The 23,129-nt window shown below is 38.5% G+C and overlaps 1 non-coding gene and 1 pseudogene across 1 annotated transcript; both read left to right on the plus strand.

Annotated features, from left to right (window-relative positions):
• Nucleotides 1–23,129, plus strand: part of LOC116751103 — a 58,969-nt pseudogene that overhangs the window by 15,276 nt on the left and 20,564 nt on the right.
• On the plus strand, nucleotides 7,614–7,687 carry LOC116752406. Its single transcript, XR_004349479.1, has one exon. It is a non-coding gene; the product is annotated as a small nucleolar RNA SNORD28 (small nucleolar RNA).

The raw sequence follows: 23,129 nt of genomic DNA on the forward strand, positions 1-23,129 counted from the left end.
AGACAAGGAAATAATTCAGATTCTTCAGATCATCAGTGTTGGGGGGAGCTGGGCTTATGGAAATCAATGGTTAATGTATCAGAACATGAGCGCTGTTGGGAAATGGGACACAAACTGGGTGACTCATGTATAAGGTGACCATTCAACAGGGGGAGTGGCTTCTCAGTTGTAAACATGGCTGAATGTCACTGAACGTTAAGGCCACCTTCAGTTAAAACCTTACTGAAATTATATTGACCGCTGATGACCTTCAGAGAACACCAGTTGGATGGATTGATGGTAAGAGAAATTTGAGAGGGCAATAGAGCAAATCTGTGTATGAATCCCTACTATATAATTTATCTAAGGCTTCAGCTTGATCCAGTGATTTGTTTGTTCTGACTGTGGTCAAAACACTAGGTACAACCCTATTGGAACAATAAATCCAGTCATAATAAATGACAAAGGGCATTCAAGCGGAGGCAAGAAGCAAAATATTTTTCAAGTGTAAAGATCCACTGTGTTAGGTCTTGTCCTTCTAACAAGCTTCTCCAATATTTTCATGTTGCCGACCTGCCTGCCTACCCTCCAGCTGGATAGACTCCTTCTATTTGCTAATTCCCCTGAAAGTGATTACCTGATTCTCTGTTCCCCAAATTGATTCATCCTGTTCATTCAGAAATGCATTTTTAGGCTACTAACAAATGGCTTAATTTCTCTCTTTTTTAACCACTTCTGTAAAGTTCCCTGCTTTCCTTCGGGGGTTGTATTAAGAATCAATACTTGGTGAGATGAAGACAACATGGTCTAAATGATAAATGTGTCTAAAAGCAACTGGTAAATTACCTAAACAGGTAGAACAACACACTCTAGAGGGAGGTGGGCTGCATGAGAACGTGTGAAGAGTGGAAATCCCACTGAGGTCTTTCATTTCTCCATCGTTCTACACACGCTGAGCACCTGCAGGTGGCAGGAGCAGTGCAAGATGCTAAGAATACCCAGGTGAAAAACACCACTTCTGGTCCTACTGGTTCTGCAGGCTTAAGGAACAGACCTGAAGCTGTATTTTTCCTCCCTGTACCTTCTGACTCAGGCTGAGAAAAAAATAACAAAGCAAAAAGTGCTGCATGTTTGGCAGAAAAGGACGTAACTGATTTCTAGAAAAAAGAATTATGTGTAGGGGCTTCCCTGGTGGTGCAGTGGTTAAGAATCCGCCTCCCAATGCAGGGGACATGGGTTCAAGCCCTGGTCCGGGAAGATCCCACATGTCGTGGAGCAACTAAGCCCGTGCGCCACAACTACTGAGCGTGCGCTCTAGAGCTCGCGAGCCACTACTGAAGCCCATGCACCTAGAGTCCATGCTCTGCAATGAGAGAAGCCATCGAAATGAGAAGCCATGCACCGCAACGAAGACTAGCCTCTGCTCAGCGCAACTAGAGAAAGCTCGTGCAGCAATGAAGACCCAACACAGCCAAAAATAAATAAATTTATATATATAAAAAAAAGAATTATGTGTAGACTAGAAAGGGGCACCCCAGAGAAGAAAAAAGAGACAGTGTGTGAAAAGGTTTAGGAAACACTGAGGTGCCACAGAAAGGTAATGTGTGGTCTATCTAGGAGTATCCGGGCTCTTACGCTTTTGTTGTTGAAGTGAACCTCCTTCACCAGGATTGTTGTCATTGCTGTTTGCAGGAGGTCCTTGGTGGGTTTGTTTGGGAGGAAGTATACCCTTCCTTTACTCATTCAGCTCCCCTCCACCCCAAGTGCTGTTTATTAAGATAATATTTTAAAAGGATATCTATTATGCACATTTTTAATGCTTCCACAGAGAACTGAAGGCAAATATTACCATGACAATAGAGCATATAACAAGGTGAGAAAGCATTAAAGAAAATGCAGTGTAGGATTCTGTGCTGTTACCTGAGGGCCTAGAGTAAGGAGGTGCAGTCACAGGTGCATCCCAAGGTGTGGCTGATATGATTAGAAGTTAGTGCTCAGGAGTGGCTTCTAAACTATAGGCAAATGAGAAGATAGATGTGAAAGTCACTACAAAGGCAATAGTATTATGCAAATATAAACTATGACTACTAAAATGTATGATGAATTGAGGTGTCATGAAAAGAGTTCCAGCATTGGACCGGGAATCAGGAAACATGGGTTTCTGGTTTCTCATCATTAGAATGAAGGAGTTAGATTTACAATCCCCAAGGGTCCCTTGTAGGCTCTGTGGGTTCTAAGTAACTGGTGAAAACAAAGTAAGAGGGACACAGGCCAGTTTCAAACCAAAAAATAAAATGGGAAATTAAAGAAATAGATTGGCTACTCTGCCCAAAACAAATGACTGTTATTTGTTTTTTTTTTTTTTTTTTTTTTTTTTTATGCGTTACGCGGGCCTCTCACTGTTGTGGCCTCTCCCGCTGCGGAGGACAGGCTCCGGACGCGCAGGCTCAGCGGCCATGGCTCACGGGCCCAGCCGCTCCGCGGCATGTGGGATCCTCCCAGACCGGGGCACGAACCCGTGTCCCCTGCATCGGCAGGCGGACTCTCAACCACTGCGCCACCAGGGAAGCCCCTGTTATTTGTTTTTTTAAAGCCACATGAGACTGTGTAGTGCAGTGAATGAAATGAGACCAAAAACAAAGAAAATAGATTTCTGTTGATAGAGGTGGTGTGAAGGAAGACAGGTAATATGGCTGCAAATGAAACTATATGCATAAAGAAGAGAGCACCTAAACCATAGCTCTTTTTAGTAAAGAAGTTTTATCTAAGTCTAGCAGTGGAAAGGTAGAAAGAGGAAAAGAATGTATGGATACATCAATAGAGGAAAGCAACAGAGGAAAAGGCTCAAAGAAATAAAGTTAATAGGCCCAATGAAATGGACCATTATGCCTGGAAGAACTAGGAGGATAGGGGCAGGGCAATAACAATAAGCCTTGAGACAAATGGAAGAAGCAGAAAGAGGGAAACTGAAGGGCGTGGAGAGGAAAGGGAATTATTATTATTATTACTACTACTACTACTACTAGTCAGTATTTTCCATGCACCAAGATATTTTACATTTATCTCTTGAGAATGTGCTGCTTTCTTTTGAGAGGAGAACATGACAATTTCTAATAGGGATACTCTTAAGGGAAATATGAAAAGTTATCTGAGGATAATTTCCCTGCATCTAGAAGTTATTCAAAGGAGATTTTAGTTGCATCTCAGGGAGAAGAACATAAGGTGAAAGCGCATGTATTTGTGTATATGTGCTTACAGTTTGGATTGTAATATGAAAAAAGAAAACAGAAAGAAAAGCAAGAAGCAAGTCAATAACAACTACCAATACATTTGGATAATATTGTGATGGCTACACTATATTTTCAGAAATGTGATCTCAACTGAACTTCAAAACTGCCCTGTAGGGCTTCCCTAGTGGCACAGTGGTTGAGAGTCCGCCTGCCGATGCAGGGGACACGGGTTCGTGCCCCGGTCCGGGAGGATCCCACATGCCGTGGAGCGGCTGGGCCCGTGAGCCACGGCCGCTGAGCCCGTGCGTCCGGAGCCTGTGCTCCGCAACGGGAGGGGCCACAACAGTGAGAGGCCCGCGTACCTCAAAACAAAACAAAACAAAACAAAAAACAAAAAAAAAACTGCCTTGTGATGGAAGATGGCACCTTTCCTGATAATGTCAAAATTCATTTCTCAAAACCTGAATAACTGGCAGGAGCACATAAAAGATGAACAAATTCTATTAGAAATGGGAATGCATTTAAAATATAGGACATAACTTTAAAATATTTAAAAGTTTTGTTGTTGCACAACTAATACTTATTCATTGTAGTAAAAAATTAGAAAATACTGAAAAGAAGAGATTAATCACCTATAAACTCACCATCCATACTATGGGAATTTTCAAAAATATATAAAAGTAGAGAGCGAGCATGATGAATCCCCTGTACCCATCATCCATGTTTAGTAATGATCAACATCCTGTCAATCTTGTTATCTATTGCCCCATCCGATCCCAAAGCATACAGTTTGACAAGCGGGGCTGGAATATTTTAAATCAAATTTCACCTATTGTAACACTTCACCAGAAAATACTTCAGTGTGCATCTCTAACAGACAGGCTTTAAAAAATATATAGCTACAATGCCATTATCACGCATAACAAAGTTAATTACTCCTTAATATAATTTCCACGATTTTCTCAAAAATGTATTTTAACAGTTGTCTTTGTGTGTTTGTTTGCAAATGAGGATATAAGAATTTTGTAACAAACCAAATTTTTAAGTTTTTAATCGTTTCTCCTTCCACTTATTTTTATGACATGTATGGTTGAAGAAATTAGGTCCATTGTTTTGAAGAATTTCCCACAGTTTGGATTTGGTTGATTGCTTCCTTTGTGTTGTCATTTAACTTACTCTGTTCCTCTTTCCTTCAAATTTTTTTGCAATTTGGTAGTTAGATTTAGACATTGGTGTATAAATTTATTATAATACACATTATTTCTATAACAATAAGATGTTCTCACTCTAGTTTTTGTAACTTGCTTTCACACTTCATATATCGTATGTATAAAAGAAAGCTAACACTGGTGAGGAAACCATTGATCCTTTTTAACTTTTAAAATTTTGGAGAATAATGAAACAATTTAAATATGATAAAAGTTTTAAGAGAAAAAGTGATCAAAAGATATTAAAATAATAAATTTTCAAAATTACAGAATGCAACTGAATGATCTAAGAAATAGAAAAAAACAAAAGGCAGAGAAAGTGAAAATCAGAATAATGGAGGTTAGATGGGAAAAGAGGAAATACAAAGAAGAAAAGAAGCACTACAATGAAACTAAAAAATGTTACAGCTGTGAGGGTCCTGAGGTAGGATGTGTCTTTTCTGTCTGCCAAACATATTACCGTGGATTGTTGTTCTAAAGTCTTTTCACAACCATTTCTCACATAAGGAGATTACAACTCCCCAGCCGTGTAGATTAAGTTAAATTCCTGGTAGAACTACAGAAGGAAGGTACACGCACTCCTACTTCTCAGTTTCTCTGAGGCAATTCTTGTGGTTAGGTATTCCAACTTTTCTTTAGATTCTCAGAGATGCCTGAGTAATTTTTCAAAAAATTCTTTTATTCTCCCTTCAGGGTAAATGAAGTTTTATATACATTGGTGACTGGGCCCTGAAATTTTTCTCCTAAAGATTAATTCCAGTAAAGGCGATAGGGGCAACTCAGATTTATAAATGTGCATTTGGGGGGTGGGGCAAGGTAGTGGGTGTTCTAATGATTTAGAGAAAGGTTCTTCTGGCCAAAAGAACTCACTATTAAATCTTACTTGATAGTATCTATCACTTAGCATAGCTGATGCCAGTATGTCATTCTGGCTTTTCCCTCAAGGACTGCCCTCATTGCCACTCATTTCCTTGTCATTGGATGTCTTGCCCTGTTTGCCATGTAGGCCATTAAGTCACATTATTACATGGACATTTTCCTCATTTATATGTCACCGTTTGGCAGCTGAGGGCTGGAGTGGGTTGACATAGACCCATGGCTGCTAGAAGATTTTACTTAATTTGAGATTACATAGGACTGACTTGGGAAAGAGGTTTGCTGACATCCTTACTGCAAAACAGGAAGCAAAAGGTACACCACTCTCACTCCAACATCCATTGTGTGCAGCCTCACAGGTTGGAGAAAACAGGAGTTAATTGGAAGGCACACTTGGTGACAATGGAGTCACTGGGGAGATCCCTTAAGAATGTGTTATTATTCTTATTTTTCATACTTATTGGTATATTTTCTTTCTTCTTGTTATCTCCAGTCTTACAGTGGAACTAAAAGATTCTTAACTAAGATAGCATATAAAGAAACACTTGCACTAATCTACAGAAATAGGTGAGAATATTATATATCATCTTAATCACCATCTTCTGTTTATCGTCTGAGGCTAATTAGAAACTGGCTCTGGTTAAATTAAGTAAATAAACATATTTAAAAGGAAGATGTTGCATAGCTCACACAGTAAAAGGGAAAACAGGATAACCATGCCTCAGAAAAAAATTGAACTATGACAGCTTTCGGCATCTCAGTCAGAAATTCAGAGACAGTTTCTTCTGAGTGCCCACAACTCAACTTTAAGACCACCATGGCATTCTAGTCAAGACTCAGATTCCCAGGAGAGACAGAATCTTGGTTTATGTACTACCTGTTAGTTAGGAAGGGGTGGGTCACTGTGATTTAGTCTAAGAGCACTTTGCCATTAAAAAAGGAGGAGAAAGGGCTACTGGAAAGACAACAACTTATATTCACCCTACCCACGACCATTGGATCTCTACAGAGAGAAATTGAGGAGAATGGGGCAAGGTCATTAGCTATATATACTACATATAGTATATATATATACTATATGTAGTGTGTATATATATATATATATACTATATATAGTATATAATATCTATCTTTAGACATAGAACTTAAATGTGAGAAAAATCAAAAGATGAAAATAAGGGCTTCCCTGGTGGCGCAGAGGTTGAGAATCTGCCTGCCAATGCAGGGGACAAGGGTTCGAGCCCTGGTCTGGGAAGATCCCACATGCCGCGGAGCAACTGGGCCCGTGAGCCACAACTATTGAGCCTGTGCGTCTGGAGCCTGTGCTCTGCAAAGAGAGGCCACAACAGTGAGAGGCCCGCTTACCGCAAAAAAAAAAAAAAAAATGGATGTAGAGAAATCTTGTATAATCCTTTGAAAATGGTATGTCAAGAAAGTAACAAATAAAAATAAATGAAGGAAACCAGAAAAAGGAAATATGAGGCATTAAAATATATCATTAGAAATCAGATCAATAAAACTAGATTAGAAATTTAATGAAGTGGGGGGAGAATTCTTGTATCGTTTGTTGCTGAGGGAAGGCAGCCTCATTTGTTTTTTTGGACCTAAATGTCTCTTTCTCCACCCCAGATTTGACATTATTATTCAGTACTGTTCTGATCAATGTAAAGACCTGTGTTAGTCTCAATTGTTGCTGTAAAAAATTATCACAAACTTAGTGGCATAAAACACATAAATTTATTATCTCACAGTTATGTAGATCACAAGTCTGACACGGATCTGAGAAAACATCCAGGGGTAGGCAGGGCTGCAATCCTTTCTGGAGGCTGTGGCAGAGACTTTCCCTGCTTTCAGAAGCCACTCATATTCCCTGGCTCAAAGCAGGCAGTGCCCGGCCCTTCTAATGTCTCATTTCTCTGACCTTCTTCTGTCTTCACATCCTTCTCAGACTGAAGCCGAGAAAGATTCTCTGCTTTTAAGGACTGCTGTGATTAGACTGGGGCCATCCAGACAATTTCTCCATTTTAAGGCCCGCTGAATAGCAACCTTAATTCCATTTGAAACCTGAGTTTCCTTTTGCATATTCACAGGTTCCAGAGACTAGGACATGAACATCTTTGAGAGGCCATTATCCTGCCTACCACAACATGGGACAAGAATAGAAGGGAGAACTTTTTTAACAAGCTGGGATATAATTGCTAATATGTTTAGATAATAAGATGATACCATGGCCTATTGGGAGTATGATGGTCTATGTATTTTTTTGCATTTTATAACTTTTCCTGTCATGAGTATTATCTTTATTAAAGAAAAATAATGAGTTGGATAATTTGATTGACATTTTTATCATCTGTGAGGTACCACAGTTAATAGCATGTTAGAGTTCTAAAGGCAGTTTCTGTTAATGAAAAAAATTTTAAGAAGAAAGAAAAACAATAAACCTTGTATTTAAAATAGTAAAACTATTAGGTACACATCTATAAAAGGAACTTTACTGAGAAACAAAATAATATTTGAAAAACACAAGCATGCTAAGTCCTGAGACTACAAATTCAACTGTTTCAGAATTAATTTAGAAGTTTAATGTTATTTTTAATAAAGTTACCATGGGGAGCATTTAATATAATTTTCTTTTAGAATTGAACCACATTTTAACAAAATGTGTTTGGCAGAATAAACAGTCTAAACAATTTAGACTATTTTGAAAAAAGATGGGGATGGTCGGAAAGGATTTTCCCATCAGATATAAAATGAATTTTGAAGCTGCAATGCATAGAACTGAAGTAGATATGTCAGAAATAGGCCATACGTGTAGTACTCTTCTGAATCAAATACTACTGGTGTATATGCAATACAATACCTGTTTGAAGAGTGAAGGCAAATAAATGTTTGTATTGGGTACTTGCCAAGGAGATTCAAGGTTTGATACAGAAGAGGAACCCCAGAGATCATTCAACTTGTTAAAAATTAAACACTTGATGGAAATTTATTTCTTCTTAGCAAAACTGTCATGTCTTTTAGAAAAGTAATGTCTCTTATCATTGAAAGAATTTTTATTATTGAAAATTTTCAGCTTTAGATGAAGTCATGAAACCTCACTCAGATACTTATTTCATTATGTCTCAAAGGATTTTGATTTTTTTAAAAGACATTTTTTCGTATAATTTATATATCACCAAAACAACAGCTGGCATTTGGGAAATCTTATTTTAAAACTCCAAATATCCAAGAAAATCATTCAAACTCTGCAACTTCTACTTGACATCTGTTAAGGCTCAATCATCCAGTCTACCACACTCAAACCTGTAGTCTGACAAAATCTTATTTATTGACTTGCAAGCATGGGAGCGCACTGCAGAGGAAACATGAATGGTGCTCTCCAGAGGGGGAAGAAGGTGTCATCTCTGTAAGGTTTGGGTTCCTGCTGAAGGATTCTGAGGCAGCTCTCAGGGAAGGGAGACCAGTTCTGGGTTGGATGCTGTTTCTGCAGCAGGATTAGGAGAAGCAGGGATAAAATAGGAACTGGGTGCTATCCTGAGGCAGGGATGGTTTAGTAACTGAGTATCTCCAGTAATAGATGGGTGAGGATAGAAAAGCAGGGCTGGAGGCATCATTAGTAACAAAGCAGTGGTCACACAAAGAGGGGAGTTCGTGATGGCATTTTATAGCTGCATGACCTTGGAAGAAACAATGTTTCCTGTTAAGTTTGCAGCTGGTTTTATCTGTGTCTGTCCTCCCAGCATGATTAATGGCAGGACTACTTTTTTCTTTTTCAGTCCAAGCTGATTTTCAGTCCTTCAGTCCCAGACAGATTTTACTCTTTCACATCTACAGAACCAACTCTACTTGAATTTTCCTGTTAATAGCTTCTGAAAATAGCTATATCCATTGACAACCAGCTTTATTTTAACAATTCAAGAGAAAAACAGTGTGAATTTATGCTGTTGTTATTCAAAATTATGCTATGAAGACATGGATTAATGACTAGGAAAAATCAGTTTAAGATTGTTTTAGAGTTTGGTTTTGAGTTTCAATATAAAGGAGAGAGAAAATAAACACATTGGAGACAAGTTCTAACAACTGATCAGATATGACCCAGGGTATTCGCGTGAGCCGGAGCTGGGCCACGGGTGGGAGAGGGAGAGGAGGAACCGTCTAAAAGTGTGAAGAAATGAGCACATAACATCTGGTCCTTCTTTGATTACCCTCTTTACATAGTTCTTTGTCAGACTAACACTGATACTGCAGTCACCACTTTCTTGTGCTTCTTCTCATGTCTTTCCTTCCCTTAGTCTTAAGAACCTTTGGAAAGCGGGTCCTTCTAGCAAGAATAGACTCAGAGGAAGGAATGAACTCCCCAGCTTTGTTCTGCTCTCCTCTTCCACATCCTTCCTTCCCGTCCTCCCCTTCCCAACCCTCCATTCCTCCCTCTTCCTTATTCAAACTACATTCACAATTATTCTCCCCCACCTCCTCCCATGGAAAATAAATACATGCAAAGAGACATCAAGGGTGATTCTTCTATGCAAGAAAGAAATGATTAGATCTGTAGACAAACACCTTCAAAGGACTGCTGAGATTGGAACTAGAACAATGCTGAATTGGCACGTGAAAGTGTTTACACAGCTACTAGAAAAAGTCAACATAAAACTCCTAGGGAAGGGAAAAAGCATTTGCCCTAGAGAAGGGTTAGAGAATAAGCAAAACAACCTCTAAATGTGCATAAACTAAAATTAAGGGGTAGAAAATTGGGATGGGGAAGAGTGGACTCATTATATTGACAAAGAATCTTATTAAACATAAAGGGAAACAACTACAATTATTCTCTGGGAAATATGGGTTCTCTGGGATATCAGTATTTTGGAAGCATTGCTATGTACAAGGTTTGGTCAACAAATGATCCTAAAATGTGAACTACATGCTAGAAAATAGAATGGAAAAGGCAGTGACAATTTGAGTATGCAGTCTTTATAATGTTTTGCTATTTAATATTTGTGGAGGTTCTGTTGGTGTGGTGGTGGGAAGAAAGTCATGAAAGTTGAATTAAACCAGCGTTGAACAATGTGCAATCACCTTAAGTATGTCTTTGTTAGATATTATTAACGTTTGTGATTTCTAGTAGTAACTTAGAAGGGAAATCCATATTTCTTACAGTGAAATAAAATTTTAAACATTGTTTTTCATTGGGAGGAAGGGCAAGTGAAGAGTAGGACTGAGTAACTGAAATGGTAAGAAAAAACTTGCCTGAGTATCTGTTGCAGTGGGAATTTAGGGATTTGCCTTTTCAAGTTTGGATAAACACAATTTGAAAATGGTGTTAAAGAAATAAGAATGCTGTTAGCTAACATGTGAATTATGTATAGAGATGACATATTGAGCCCAAGAAAAAATGAAGCTGAAACATTCTGGTTCAACATACCTGTCTACAAGATATCAAGGGAATGTAATTAAAATAAAAAATTAGGGATAAGAATGCTAAGACTTCCCCCCAATGTTCACTGCAGCACTCTTTACAGTAGCCAAGACATGGAAGCAGCCTAAATGCCCATAGAGAGGAATGAATAAAGAAGATGAGGTACATATATACAATGGACTATTACTCAGCTATAAAAAAGAATGAAATAATGCCATTTGCAGCAACATCGATGGACCTAGAGATTATCAGACTAAGTGAAGTAAGTCAGACAAATATCATACGATATCACTTATATGTGAAATCAAAAAAAAATGATACCAATGAACTTATTTAGAAAATAGAAACAGACTCACAGACTTCAAAAAAAAAATTATGGTTACGAAAGGGGAAAGGTGGCAGGGAGGGATAAGTTAGGAGTTTGGGATTAACATATGCACACTGCTATAGAAAAAATAAATAGTCAACAAGGACCTACTGTACAGCACAGGGACCTCTACTCAGTATTCTGTAATAACCTATATGGGAAAAGAATCTGAAAAAGAATGGACATAAGTATATGTATAACTGAATCACTTTGCTATACACCTGAAACTAACACAACATTGTAAATCAACTATACTTTAATATAAAATAAAAATTAAATTAAAAAACTTACTGGGCTCAGGAACATAGGACAATTGTAGTAGTTTTCTGTCTGACCTATCTGCATACCATCCCTTCCCTACCAATTTACCATTGCTAGATTATTCTTCCTAAAATATGGCTTTTGTTATATCACTCTTGGGCTCAAAAGTCTTCAGCAGCTGGATATTGTCTCCAAAATGAAACCCCAAAGCCTCCAAAAACAAAAAAAGAATGTTAAGACTTATAAAGAAAAATATTTGGGACTTCCCTGGTGGCACAGTGGTTAAGAATCCACCTGCCAATACAGGGGACACAGGTTTGAGCCCTGGTCCGGGAAGATCTCACATGCCGCGAAACAACTAAGCCTGTGAGCCACAACTACTGAGCCTGCACTCTAGAGCCCACCAGCCACAACTACTGAGCCTGCGTGCCACAACTACTGAAGCCCACACACCTACAGCCCGTGTTCCGCAGCAAGAGAAGCCACTGTGATGAGAAGCCCACGCACCGCAATGAAGAGTAGCCCCCGCTCGCCACAACTAGAGAAAACCTGTGCGCAGCAGCAAAGACCCAACGTAGCCAGAAAGAAAGAAAGATATTTTTAGAGACTTGAAACCATCATAGAATGAAGAAATATTATTCAATTGCCGTAAAGTGTAAATATCTACATTAAATAGGAAAAAAAAAACCTTATCTAACCTTTTCTGACATGGATGGGAAAATCTTAGATATTTACAAATGAAATACAAACAACCTAATATTTGAAAAAGTGATTGACAAGAGTTAGTCTGTATGAAATCAGGCATATGAGATTGTTGATATAAAATTACATTTGACTCGGGGCTTCCCTGGTGGTGCAGTGGTTGAGAGTTCGCCTGCCGATGCAGGGGACACGGGTTCGTGCCCCGGTCTGGGAGGATCCCACATGCCGCGGAGCGGCTGGGTCCGTGAGCCATGGCCACTGAGCCTGCGCCTCCGGAGCCTGTGCGCCGCAACGGGAGAGGCCACAACAGTGAGAGGCCCGCGTACCGCAAAAAAAAAAAAAAAAAAAAAAAATTACACTTGACTTATGAAAATGGTAATATCATGTGATTCAAAGTAGTACATAATTTTAAAGTATTTAGCAAGTGTTAACTGCATACTGAATAATGTGTAATTTTGCCTTTGAGGAAAAGTTTTCATGGATTTTTTAATAAACACTCTTCCAAAGGTAATCATAAAAGTAAAATAATATAGCATTGACTAATTTCATAAATGTTAAGGGAAAACCGAATAGAGGAGTAACCATGGGAGGAATTAAATGGAACACAATTCTTCCTGATGGAATACATTTTCTCTTGTGTATTACCATTTTCTTGTTTGTGGCAGAAGCCTTAGGTATTCATAAAGCGTTTTACAACCTTCCTGGTTTGTTATGAGGTTAACCTCTTTATTAGTAAGTAATTTCTGATATAGAATTTTAATATTAACAATCTCTTTGGAAAACATGTCTCTGAAAAATTATTTTGGGAATGAAACATTCTGTGTATAAGTATCTGAAATGAGCAGTTCTGGTGGCATCTCGAGGGAAGTTTGAGATCTTTTTCTCTAGAGCAGCCAAACGGCTTTGCAGCAGTGTCCCAGGGGCTGTACTGAGGAGCTGACATTTCCCGGAAGAATGTAATAAGGATAAAGGCTGAATTTTTACTTTGGCTTAGGGAGAAACAAAAGTTCCTTCTGGAGTTTCGAGGAGTCAACTTAAATGAAAAGTCAGCCATTTCTGCCCTAAACAATGCTTGGGTTGCTAAAGGGAGAGCAAGTATGTTTCAGCAGAAGGTATACATTACAAAACAGCAAAATTAAAAAGAGTGACACTCTTCCCCTCCTTCCCCTCACATTTTCATTGTCATCACAAATACCCAGGATGTCTTCCTCTTCTTCTCTTTTAAGAATTCTTTTGTTTTCATTGTGTTCATATCATTAAATGTACTGCAGTGAGGCTGTTTTTCCTCTTGTTTGTACTTCTTAAACTTCATTCTGTCACAAAAGTTGGACAGAAAATAGAAGCACATGGACTAAATTCATCATTCATAAATAATCACAGTCATAAAAATCATTTTTTGTTTGAATTGTACATTGTAATTTTTCAAGCACTTAGCTATATGATTGTCTCACTTTACAAAATCCTTTGAGGTATGTATGGCACTTGATCTTATACCCTTTCTTTCAATTTTATTTATTTATTTATTTTTGGCAGCTTTGGGTCTTGGTTGCTGCACGCGGGCTTTCTCTAGTTGGTTCAAGCGGGGGCTACTCTTCCTTCCGGTGCGCGGGCTTCTCATTGCAGTGGCTTCTCTTGTTGCGGGGCACGGGCTCTAGGCACATGGGCTTCAGTAGTTGTGGTCTGTGGGCTCAGTAGTTGTGGCTCGTGGGCTCTAGAGCACAGGCTCAGTAGCTGTGGCGCACGGGCTTAGTTGCTCTGCGGCATGTGGGATCTTCCCGGACCAGGGCTCGAACCCATGTCCCCTGCAGTGGCAGGCGGATTCTTAACCACTGTGCCACCAGGGAAGTCCCGATCTTATACCCTTTTGACAGTAAGGAAACTGAGGTCCAGATTGCTTACTGATGTGTTCAAAATAAAGAGCAATATTATGATGAGCAAGGCGCCTGGTGCCTAGTCTCAAGTTCAGAACCACAGACTAGCCTACAGTGCTCCTTCTGTACCAGGGGTCCCTGTGGCAGGGGTTTAGCTACACATTCTGGGCCCTTTATTGATAAATCTGTAAAGAACATGTTTATCCTGCAAAATTTAGGGTTCATATGGATGACAGAGTGAGAAGACAATTAAGGCATGCCTGACTCTGCTCTTCTCCCCATAGCCTTCCATGCAGACCAGAGAAACACAAGTCGTTGATCTTCCATCATCTAAAACATTGATTTTGAGCAACAGGTACTTCCTACAGGCATAGGAGATTTAGCTGAAGCAAGGACTATAAATACAGTAGCTAGTAACTGATTCAATATCCTTGGTTGAGTTATATCTTCCTATTTTGTGACTTCCAAATTTGTCTCTTGGGAGCCCTCCAGTTACTAGGCCTCCAAGCCTTGCTAGGTTTCCTCCCGCTGAACCCATGCCCTAGGGTTGTTGTGTTGTTGTGGTCATTTTCAAGGAAAAGAGAAGGGACATCTTCAAAGCAATGCATGACCTAAAGTAGCAATTCTCAATTCTGACATTTAAAAACTGAACTCAGGGGCTTCCCTGGTGGAGCAGTGGTTGAGAGTCCACCTGCCGATGCAGGGGACATGGGTTCGTGTCCCGGTCTGGGAGGATCCCACATGCCGCGGAGCAGCTGGGCCTGTGAGCCATGGCCGCTGAGCCTGTGCGTCCGGAGCCTGTGCTCTGCAATGGGAGAGGCCACAACAGTGAGAGGCCCATGTACCGCAAAAAACAAAACAAAACAAAAAAACCCCCCAAAAAATGAACTCACACCTTGATACCACCCCAAAGATTCTGACTTAATTGGGCTCAAGCAACAATATTTTTTAAAGCCTTCAAGAGATTCTAATATGTAAGTGGGGCTTGAGAATCACCGTTTCCAGGAAATCATAACAGATGTATTTTAGAGAAGTTCCAGAGAAGAGAACAGAGGGCGATGCAATACTACATGCATTTAAAACTTTAAAAGAGCACACATACATTAAGAAAATGCACATATCGAGGAAATGCCAGTTTTGAAAAGGGATTCAGAATTGTGATGGGATTATTAATACATACAAGTTTTTACATGGGTCAACTCAATTCTTCTTTTCAGGGAAGCTAAAACTTTACAGATGGTGCTCTGACAGAAGAGAGAGTTAATCCAGTCAAGACAGGTAAGAAGTATTAGAGAACCTTTGAAAAGGCAGAAGTGGGAGAGAACGATCTATAAGAAAGGATGATGTTCGATTTTTAAAATCCGAGTTGGGCCAAAAATATGAAGTGAGGAGTTAGAGATGTGTGATGAAAATGGGATCTGTGGTGAGAGCCTTGTAGCTCAAGATAAAGATGTTGCTACAATTACTGCACTATATATCTAAACATTTCAGCGTACTGTTCTGGTGAGATGAAATAATGACTTTTACTTCTTTCCTGTCTTAGAAAAGGAAGAGCAAAAGTCATTATTAATTTAATTGCTTTTTCCTGGAGAGCTTGCAATGCTTGGCAGCAAGGCAGAGAAGGAATGATATGTACTTAGACCTGGAATCATACCCTGGCTCAGGCCATTTATTGTAGTGATGGAGGATCGTGCAGTATTGAACTGTGTGCATCTCTTTCTTGTCTGCGCTTCCTGAGGATTCCCTTCATAAACAGAGGCATCTACTTTGCCTTAGAGTTATTAGGTAGGGCAGAGAGGTAAAGAGAAAAAACAGTTAACTTTCAAACATTTTTTACTTTAAATCTAGACTTTTGAGAGTAAAACAGAAGGCTGTCAGAGGAGCAGAGTACAGATGTCTGCCATAACTACTTATCTCTTCCCTGGGGGATGTTATGTGAAGGTGGCCAGGCTGGAGGAGAAGCGGGGAAGGGAAGGAGTGGAGGTCTCCCTGTGGGAGTTCTGCGGAGAGGAAGACTTCCAGGCAGTGGTGCACCAGCCGTAACAGAGGAGAAGGTTTTGAAGAGCATTTAAAAAGATTTGCTTGGGGCCTCCCTGGTGGCGCAGTGGTTGAGAGTCCGCCTGCCTATGCAGGGGACACGGGTTCGTGCCCCGGTCCGGGAAGATCCCACATGCCGCGGAGCAGCTGGGCCCGTGAGCCATGGCCACTGAGCCTGCGCGTCCGGAGCCTGTGCTCTGCAACGGGGAGAGGGCACAACAGTGAGAGACCTGCGTACCGCAAAAAAAAAAAAAAAAAAAAAAAAAAAGATTTGCTTGGACCGTCCCACAGAGATTCTGGTAAGGTCTGGGAGTGAGACCTGGGTGTGTGCACACATTTGAAAGTCTCCCAGATGGTTTTGACATGCAACCAGTGTAACAGAAAGCACGCTACCTGACTGAGAGTAGGCAATCAATAAACACTGGTCTCTCTTCCACCCTTTTCATTACTTCCACCATTACCCACATGCCCTCATCAAGTCACATCTATATTACTGCAAAAACATCCACACTGGTTCCCAACACTTTAATTTTACCAGATGAAATTACTGCTTTTACTTTGTCATCACTGTGACTGGAAGCCACCGATGAGTTCACTCCCACTTTGGAAATCAAGTCCCACATCTCTAGAGTTTACTGTTTCTAACCAACTTACATCAACATTACCATGCTGACATAACAAGTCCTCCAAGTTCTCTGCCTTAGGTAAATAAAGCTACGTAAAATTAAGCATAATAGACAATGTCTCTTATTTATTCAACTAACAGGTTTTATCATTTTTGAACTATCTTGTGCCAGTTGCTTGACATATGTAATCTCATCAATCCTCAAAGCCCCCAGAGAGAGTAGGATGGTAATGTTATTTTTATCAGTTCACGTTTTGTAAGTTTTTAAGAGAAATGCCTGTGCCTTGAGCCTTTCGGAGCCTTGTTCTTCAAAGTATGGTCTGGGCCAGCAACATCAGTATCCCTCCTAGAACTGCAGAATTTTCAGGCAACAGCTACTGGACCACCCTACACCTAAGGGACCTAAAAGTTAGAAAGAGCAGTTTAACATTATCCTCAACTGGTCATTTACACATTACAGTTTAGGAAGTACTACAAGTGTAAGAACTCAGCTAGTTTAGCAAACGTTGCACACCCGGCTGTCTGTTGATTGAAGACAAGTATTTCATAGTCACGCTGCAAGGAAGGGACTAGTGGTTTCACTGTAATGTATAAATGAAAAATATTCATAACGTATATTTACTTTCCTATGAAGAAAAGCCATAGTGTTTCCTGTTTATTGTACTGTCCCATTTAACACCACTACCAAGAACAAAGCCACTAGCTTAATTCACTGACCCATGATCTGTACAATTTAAAGATCCATTAGATGAAGTCTGAGAAATTTCCAGATAAAGGATCATTACACTTGATCGGTTTCACAACTACTGTATTAAGGACAGTCATTGAAAATTAACATTATAACCCTTTAAAGAAAACCCCAGAGGAAAGCTTTTTAGCAACCAAGCCTCATTCTTACTTGGAGACTACTGAAAAACGAATTTGATCAGTGAAGTTTGCTCTTTCATTCCCCTCATCAAGCAGTAATATCAATCTCACAACAAAAATGTTTAACAAAGCTTTTACTCTGACCTTGAGAGACATATGTGTTTGATAATAGTAAAGGTTATTTGAACTTACAGATGGTCTATAGCGTTAACAAAATATATAATGAAAACCAAAAGCCTTGAGTCTACAAATTAACGACAGGCCATAGTACTTTGATATCCTCTTTTGAGATATTCAAAGAATAGATGCTATTTCTGAGTTGAACTACAAATTGATACTCAACCAAATAACACTAAAATAGATGTCTCAGGAGAATTTCCATACACATCACTATCTAATATAATAATAGTAATATGATTAATTAATAATATAATAAAATAAATTATACACAAAATGATATGAAAAATAAAGATGATTATTTAGTTTAACCATCTGTTGTGGGCTGAATATTTGTGCCCCCCCCATTATACAATAGGATTAGTGTACTTATAAGAGGAGACACCAGAGAGCTTGTTCTTTCTCTGCCATGTGAGGACACAGCTAGAAGGTGGCCATCTGCAAGCCAGGAAGAAAGTTCTCACTAGAAATTAACCCTGCTGGAACTGTGAGAAAATAAATTTCTGTTGTTTAAGCCACCCGGTCTATGGTATTTTGTCATGGCAGTCAAAGCGGCCCAGTTACCAATTTTCCCTTCTGCTAACCTCACAAAGAGAATGGAGTTAACAGTTGGTAATATCATTTACGGGGAGCTCTAACTTTTAGCAAATGCATGAACCCAAGGTTCTCCTAAAATCACTGAAGAAGTTTCCTAGAGTCCCCTTAAGTGGCCAGGTACTTTACAGGGACATGTTTCAGAGTCTCATTTACTGAGCATACAATTTTTGACAAGTCTACTTATCTGGTTTCACCTCTCATCGAAGAGTAAAAACTATAAAAATGAAAAATACTAGAAATTTGGTAAATTTGGACACCTTCAGTGCCATAGAGGTTGACAGCCTTCTATTTAAGAAGGAAGAGACACAAAGTCTAAAATACAGTCCTAGTGCTTTATTTCAATAATGGATATTCATCAAAAGTCATTAAGACTACACGGATGTGCATAGATTACCCTTGGTTTAAAGAGGCAAAAATGAGATGTCTTTAGTAATGATCCTTCTAACACTATAAAAACACCATAAGGGCAGGGACCTTTGTATCACAGGGTTGTATCACAGGGTTAGTCCCATGCCTGGCAAACACAGCAGCCTTATACAGAATTTATACTTATAGAAGGAAATAGTGAAATATATGCAGTGATGCACCTTGGAGCTGAAAGCTTTAGTTAGCTGGAAAACTTACTATGTATAAATATGCAAACCTCAGTTACTGTTTAATTTTATTTCTAAAAGGAGTAGTTCATTGTTAGAATGTCAACACTGAAGAACTTTTACATGCTATTATTTATTTTTTTTATTGAATGCACATGGTACAAAGGCACGCAGTATAAAATTCTAAAATGTTCCTTCCATAAAGTTCTCTAACCATCCAGTGCTTTCCCTAGCGGCAAATATAATTCCTTGCTTCTTTTGCATCCTTTCCTAACTACTATTAAGTGCAAGCAAAATTTAATTTTATTCATTTCAATATTGTTTAGGGGATGTTGCCCTGAAAAAGCAGGTGTTCTTTTTATAAGGTAAACTTGTTGTAATTAGAATAATTTGCATCCCACAGATGAAATGCTGTCCAAAATTCAATGATCCAGAAGTGTTCTTTGAACATTAAAGTAAAAATGTGTATTGTTGTTCTTTATTACTCTCTGATGAAACTGGACTTGGCAGCAGCAGGTGGGATAATGCCAAGTTTATTTCCAGAGTTTGCAGTCAGAGAGTAGACTGTACTAGAGACCATGGAGGCAGTATTGCAAATGATTATTGGCCCAGTGTCTGGGCATTCACAAAGGACTGGAGAGAAAAAAGGGAACTAATACTTATTAATCAGTAATAACCAATACAATGTGGTAAAAGAATTCTTGGACCCTGGCTCAAAACACCTGAGATAGTTCCCTGATTTTCTTTCCAAAAAGTTGCTTTACCTTGGAAAATTGCCTTAGCTTCTCTGGGAATTGTATCCTTACCTATAAAATAAAATTTCAAAGATTTCTTGCAAAACTTATATTCAGTAATTCTCAAAAGGCTGGTCATAAGTTATCTTAACCATTACCATATCTCTTCATTGACTATGAAGTGTCATAGAACCTAAAGTATCATTATTGTGGCTGGACACAGGATCAATGAGGTTTTAAACTGATGTTGAACGGGAGCATACCTGTTAAGTGTAAGATCTCTCGGCACCCCCTGCTTTCCAGTTAATCTGCGAAGAATTTAGGATTTCTCAATTTAGGGTTTTAGGATTCCTGGATCTGGGTTTTCAGCAGAGTAGGCTGTGATGTGTCCATACTACTTTTTTGGCCTTTGAGTGACTCTGAGTGTGAGACTCTGCATGTGCAGATTTTTTGGCCAACAGCAGTGGAATCTTATGCTCTAATGTTGGGAAGCAATAGATTAAAACAATTAAATCAGACAAACCTAGGATTTGAGCTCTAGCTCTTTCAGTTACTTTTTTTGATCTAAATATCAGTTTTCTCACCTACAAAATGTATCATAAATAAGAGTAACTTCCCAGAGTTGATATAAAGATTAAATGAGAGAATTCATTTAAAATATTTAGCTCTGTACCTGGCATCAAACAAAAATTTAGTACATTCTACTGTGTTTATTGTGATGATGCTCTGATATATCCAATTATTCTCTTTCTTTTTTCAATGTGCTAGGAAGTTGCCCCATAAAATTGATTTTGGTTTTCAGTTGGGTGAGAATTCAGTTGTTGGAGACATAGAAGCTTTACTGACATTCACATTTCCTTCCCTTAGTTCATTTTTTAGGTAATAGATTTATTGTGATAACATTCACATACCATATAATTCATCTATTTAAAACATATAATTCAATGATTTTTTATTATATTCAGAGTTGTACAAACATCACCACAATCAAGTTTAGAAACTTTTAATTACTCCAAAAAGAAACCCCGTACCCACTAGCAATTATTCTCATTTATTTCATTTTGCTTGCAAAAGTGGGGGAAAGGTCGTAAGATTGCCCTTAGGAAAAAAAGAGTGTTGAATAAACGATCAGTGGGTAAGGGGACAGTATATCATGCAAATAAGTTTGAAAACAATATACAAATATTGTAACAGAACAAATGCAATAAAATTCAATGGATTCTGTTTCAACTCTGTGGAGTAACACTCTTTGTGGAAAAAGGAACATAGGATTTCTTTTGACAAATAGTACCCTCATCATATTATCATTCTTTTTGGAAATCGTTACAAAAACATTTATTATTCTTGACTTAATAATGTTCTTCTGGGAATATATCCTTAGGAAATCATTCAAATTAGCAAAAAAAAAATTTTTTTTTTTTTTTTGTAAGAGCCCTCCTTATGGTTAGGATGTAAAAGAACGTGAAAGACCTTCACTCCTACTGACACAAGTTACCCAATAAACTGAAAACTGATGTGTTTGTTGAAAACCACCATTTTGTGAAAATCCTATTTGGTACAAATAAATCTAGAACTAAACTGTCCAGAGAGATAAACTCTTCACAGCTGAACAAGAGACAGAGAACACTTTTACCTGGTGCAGTTGCTGAGGCTGGGGACAAGACAGGTGGAGGAGCAAGCCTCCAGAACAAGGACAATCTTTGCTTTGAGTAAGGGACACCTGCCAAACGTTTTTGGCAGATCTTTTTTTTTTTTGCGGTACACGGGCCTCTCACTGTTGTGGTCTCTCCCGCTGCGGAGCACAGGCTCCGGACGCGGACGCGCAGGCCCAGAGGCCATGGCTCATGGGCCCAGCCACTCCGCGGCATGTGGGATCTTCCCAGACCGGGGCATGAACCCGAGTCTCCTGCATCGGCAGGCGGACTCTCAACCACTGCGCCGCCAGGGAAGCCCTGCCAAATGTCTTTGAACCTCAGAGCTGATGCGAGGGCTTTGAGTCTGAGGAAGTCTCAGATGCAAAGAAAATGCTCTTTCCAGTTAATTCTCTTACATGAGTATGTTACTGAGTAATCAAATCCAGAAATCGAAAGACATGGCATTACCTTGCAATCTCACAGTTTAAAACTCTCTTATTTTTGTTGTCTTCTGATCTCAGAAATCCTGTGGTCTCCAAGACATAAATTTGTGAGGTCTCACTGTCCTGTAATACTACAAGAACTAGAAAAAGTGACATGTTGTTAAGAATGTGGAGCAACTGGAATGCTCATACATTGCCAGTTGGGATGTAAAGTGGTACAATTACTTTGGAAAATGGTTGAGTAATTTCTTATAAAATTAAAGATAGCTACGCTCCAGAAATTCCAGAATAAGTATTTATCCTGGAGAAATAAAAATCTAATAAGTATTTATCCTGGAGAAATAAAAATCTATGTCCACAAAAGACTTGTACAAGATGTTAATTGCAGTTTCATTCACTATCTCCCCAAATTTGAAACAACCCAAATGTCTTTCAACACATGAATGAATGAACAAATTCACACAACGGAATACTACCTACCAATAAAGATGAACAAACTACCAAGACAGATGACAACATGGATAAATCTCAAAAATATTATACTGAACCAAAAAAGCCAGACACGAGAATAACTACTGTATGATTAATTTATACTTCGTTCTACAACAGGCCAAACTAATATACGATGATAGAAAGCTTGTAAGTGGCCTTGGGATGGGAAGTTGGGGGGAGGGTGGGATTGGCTGCAAAGGAGCTCAAAGAAAGTCTCTGAGCTGATGAAAATTTCCTATATCTGTATTGGTGGTTATATAAAAGTGTACATTTGTCAAAACTCATTGGTCTTTATAATTAAAATGTGCACTTCATTATATATAAATTATATCTCAAAGTTGATTGTTTTAAAAAATGTACTTGAAATTCAAATAAATCTTTGAAACAGTTATTTGCAAATCTTATAAACAATTATTTGCTGGAAATTAATTATTTTAGTGTTTCCAAATACAGAAAAACAAACAAATAAATAAATTGAAACAAACTATGTAACTAGCAGTTGGGTGATGGCATAGTCAAATTAAGGTAATTCAGTGTGGAATAACATTATTCAGGGCAGTTACATTTCTAATTTTATTAGAATATTTATTGGAACTTAATTAGAATATTTAATAATATTTTTAATATTATTATTCAGAATACCATTATTCAGGGCAGTTAAAATTTTAATTATTAAAATTTTAATTATTAAGACTGTGTAGCAGCACAGGATATATAAATAAACATTTAACTAGAAAACTTAGACAAAAAATCTAGAATGTTATGGACTGCTGACATTGAGATTAATGAGACTCATAAATCTAAGATCTACAGTCTTGAAAAAAATCATAGTTAACATTTTTAGCTGATTCTACACTTTACTGATAATGTGCAAACAAAATAACCATAATAATAAGAAATAATACTGCCAGCAAAACTTAGTAGAATAGATCAAGAATGTCTAGTTTAAGGGATTACATTAAGTGATTACATTTGTGAAAGTTTATCATCATCCTTTCTCAGTAAGAATTATAAAAGCCTTGG

Source organism: Phocoena sinus, chromosome 3 (assembly GCF_008692025.1).
Source record: "Phocoena sinus isolate mPhoSin1 chromosome 3, mPhoSin1.pri, whole genome shotgun sequence".
Lineage (NCBI taxonomy): Eukaryota > Metazoa > Chordata > Mammalia > Artiodactyla > Phocoenidae > Phocoena > Phocoena sinus.